The sequence below is a fragment of the Metopolophium dirhodum genome, chromosome 5 (genome assembly GCF_019925205.1).
Source record: "Metopolophium dirhodum isolate CAU chromosome 5, ASM1992520v1, whole genome shotgun sequence".
Lineage (NCBI taxonomy): Eukaryota > Metazoa > Arthropoda > Insecta > Hemiptera > Aphididae > Metopolophium > Metopolophium dirhodum.
Window position 1 is genome coordinate 12,706,176 of NC_083564.1, and position 4,979 is coordinate 12,711,154.

The window sequence follows — 4,979 nt, forward strand, 5'->3', positions numbered from 1 at the left end:
TTGGGGATAGGCAGTACAGGCACACGCGAGCGAACCGCGTACATTATAATAATATTGCAGTATATAATACAAGTAATAAGTATCATCTTGGTGCGTTTGCATACAGCACACTTGTTTTAGTGTTTATATAAGCAGACTATATAGGCCCAACTACACAATACATATCACCGAAATTAGCGGTCATTGGTAAAATATTACGTAAATTTCACCTTTTTAAAATTTAAACCCAACCACACCCATATGTAAAGTTTTAAATTGTATACCTATAGATGCAATCACGCGGTACATAAATATTATAAGCAATTCATTTATTATAACACATCAACACTCCTTACTGTTGAAAACTTTAAACTGTTGTCTGTTACTATAGATACTTGGGTGGGTACTGCAGATTCAAAATTCTAGATACATAAATAGTACATAAATATTATAAGCAATTCAATTATTATGACACATCAACACTCCTTACTGTTGAAAACTTTAAACTGTTGTCTGTTACTATAGATACTTGGGTGGGTACTGCTGATTCAAAATTCTAGATAATAATATGATGTTAGGGATATGCATTAAATTATTATAATAATATTGCAATATACAAGTAATTGAAATATTTTAACAAGACAGTATCATCATCCTAGTGCACTTGCGTACAATGTTTGTATACGGACTATAATATAGGCCCGACCACACATCACACCGTAATTGGTGATCATTAAATAACGTCGATTTCATATTATATATTTAAAATTTAGACACAACCAAACATCCCTTATAGGAGAAGTTATAAATATGCGTCTCGACGCAGCAGTCGTCGAGGTTTTGTTTAATTCATTATAGGTATTGCATCAGAGATCGAACAATCGGTGGTGCAGCTGCAGGTCGATCCTGTCATTATAACATAATATTGCATACGTTTAAATATCATATATTCATATTATATGACCGTGTGCGTGTTTTGTGTACATAAATAAGAATAAAACTACGATACTCGTGCAGGCTATATAGAAAACCCAAAACCTATATATTGTATATTTGTATAATATATTAATATGTATAAGTAGGTATATAAATCGGAAATTCGGAACGCTTCGTCAGTGTTAAAACGAACGAAAAAACAATATATAGGTACTCGTGAAACCAAAGAATATTACAATAATAATAATATTATTATCTATATAATATTATGGTCTTTTTTTGACGATCGATGCGTGTACAATAATAATATTCAAATATTTAATATTGTAGTGTATATATTATTACCCACAGTTTAGGTATAATTATTATTGTCAATCCCGGACGAATTTTTTTTTTACATAAACTGCAGAAATTATGTATATTATATTATGTAACGTAATTTGGTTCATACCTTTTCATCAAACAATTCAAACGTCTAATAACATAATATTTTATTATAATTCTGCAACGTTCGCAGTCTGCACTCTGTGATGATGCTGATGTATATTTTAACCGTTATAATAATGCATAATATATTAATATAATAATAACGCATGTAGGCGCGTAATATAATAATTATATCGTGTGGAATTGACTGATGACCGACTATATCGAGTATATATATATATTATATTGTACATAATATACTCGTTTATTCGACCGCGTTTGTTCTGCTGAGCATTATTATAATCTCAATTATTAAAAGAATGAAAATACGAAAAATAATATCGCGTTTCAAACAATGAACGGTATTCAAACGTCGGACCACGCTTGTTCGCATCACTCGTGTATATTATAATATAAAAAATGTATATTCCCCTCACGTCCCCCCCCTCCCCCCCGACGACTTTGAGAAGCTATCTATAGTCTACACACACATATTGTTCGTGTCGTATTAGGTAGGTATATATATATAATATCTACGTACATTACCTAGATAGGTGCTGTACAGGTATTTTGGTCATCGGTCATGTTTCGCGCGAACAACAATATGTTGCGGCCATGCACCTATACAATGTATATGGATAAATTAACATTTATTATATATGTATATGGGCACGCGTATATGCGTCGTATACATATATAGGTACGTTGGCTTGATTTATTTATGCTGAAAAAAATACATTCTGACCTATTATTCGGCACAGAGTATATATTTGATTTATCCGCGAGTAGGAGGTGTCCATTATTATAGATCCGTAATAATATAATATAATATATATCCATAGATAATATACTTATATACATATTATATTTTTATTAAACTATGTACCAAGGGACGTTATATGCGCGAGATTGAGGCAAATGGTGCATTTTCATAAATTTCGTGAACCTCTAGGACATTTTTAATTTTTCCCAAAAAAAAACTTTTATAGCGAGATCACGTTCGATCCGGTTGTACATCACTGCTGTCGTACAAACCGAAACTAGCTATTAACCTGTACATGAGATGCAAAAACAATCAATTACCGCATACACGGAGGTACGTACGTACGTCCCGATGATTTATAGTCTTTTAAAAGTATATGATTATTTTTTTTAAGTATTATAATTTTATAGGTCAACAATAGACTAGAATCGAATTTAGTGAAATAATTTTCGTTTAAATCTACCGGACGGAGAATTAATATAATAAATAGAGAAAGCAGAGGCCGACGGGTGCATGGGAAAAATGTATGCAGAATCATATTGCACTTCATCTTCGCATATATACCTACTGCAAATTACACACTTTATACCTTTTTTCTTTTAATTTGCCGACAGAATAGTTTACGACCTCGTGTAGAAATTTAATAAAGACATAACATTTACGTCCGATTGTTTGCGATGGATGATGACTTACTCACGGAAAAGAAATATCTAGTAGAGTTCATTTTTTTTCATAATAATTAATAAGTAATAACCATAAAAATGTATATCTGTTGCAACTACAAGTAGGTAATTAAATATCTTTAATATCAAAATGTACTAAACTTTTACACATTTTTGTTATATTATGTAGGTATACTCTGTGGGACTATTTTATAAATGAAATAACTTAATTTAATTGTAATAATTATGTTAACTAGGTAAACCTAACTATGTGTTTATTCAGTTCTAGTAATTTTCTTTAGCACTGTTCTTGTTATTTTCATGGAATTTAATTTTGATATAATTTTAGCAAATACATAAGTACTGAATAAAACCTATTTAAGGCATATTATATACGAGCCAACGCCAGGGTGGTTAAAATTTATTTAAATTATTAAACAGGGTGTTAATATCATTGTTCCGTGTTGTAACTTTTCTGCATGTCTGCAGAATTATATTATAAGCATAATATAGTTACATTAAAATAATAATATTTTTAAATTGTCCCTTTACCGATATTCAGAACATTATTATAATATATAGTTGCGTTGTATAGTATAAGACACAGTAGCCGGAATTCTCCAGATCTCCTTGAAATATTTATTTTGATAAAATTACACCGTGTCAAAAATCAAAAAGTATATCGTGTCAGAATGTTAATAGTTGTCAGCTCCCGTGGCGAAATGCGGTCCAAATATATTATAATATATTCTTATTATTTATATTTTATTATTCGGAATCCCTGCATAGTACACCTTATGTATATGTAAAAGATTATATAGAATGTACGTATTATATTATAATGTTTTAAGTTATGATGGACATATCGACTAATCGACCGCATATATTACGAGCATTCGAGTGTGGTGCGTATACCCGGGTACCCCTACCCACATCACTTTATAAGTATACATAAATAATAGTTATATACATATAAGTACATTGTTCTGGATTTAAAACGAAAAAAAAAATATAAAACGAATATAATAATAAATATATTATAATATGTATAATATTATTAGATATAATAGGCCTAGGAATGACCGACATCGTTCATATATATATATAATATAATTAGGGGTCTGGAATAACTTTTAACCCGAGGGTTTTAAATACGTTTCGTGTGCGGCGCCGTTTACTTATAAACCTATGTATATATATTACCTACTGCAGCGTGTTCTATATATTACATATATATATATATAATATTTAAAATATATATACCGGGCGTTATGGTACGGCGGCGAGACTCTACGGGCAAATTACAGCGTATACCCCCGATTCGATCGAGCGTTTATTATTAAAAAAAAAAAAAATTGTGTCCCAAGAGAATCGAAACAAAAAAAAACCACTACATCATTTTCCGAGTCCGTGCGGCGGCGAAGTCGTTGTTCAACCACCTCCGACCACGACGCCGGAGTCGTTGTTTCGATGTTTTAACGGGTTTTTCGCCCGCGTCCGTGTACATATATTATATATATATATCTATAGAGCGTATATAAATAGAGGATGCGAGGCGGCAGCCGCCGTGCGCAATTAGCGGCGGCGGCGGTGGGTCGATAAATGTTATAATTATTATCAATTATCATCAAGTCGGGGATGATATTTTTTCTTTTTGACGTAGGTCTGAAACTCGAGCGGCCATCGAGCCGCCGCTGATGATGAGCCCCCGGGCCGAATCCCGCCGACGATATAATTATAACAGAAATATATAATATTTTAAAAACAAACCCGTAAAACACTAAAACGTATAGCTATATGTATATTATAATGTCTTCGTGTGTGTAACAATAATTTGCGGTTTCGGCAACGAACATTCGCTACAATATAATATGTACGAAACCATCTAAACGCGTTCAGGTAAGCCACGCTGAGCACACACGCACACTCACCCTCACACACGTGTATATATATAATACGTTATAATATATACTATTGTGTGTGTGTGATCAACTACCCCCACCCACCCCTCTGCATCACTACCACCGCCGCCGCTGCCGCCACCACCACGGCCGACGTTAACCCGACGACTCCGCCCACCGGTTACAGGGATCCCCCCACACGCAGCGGACGTCCGTCCGTCCGTCCGCCCTTCGGGGGAAGACCCGACGACGGCGGCGGCGACGACGACGACGACGACGACGATCGACGCCCGCGAGTAAAAGCGGCGTCGG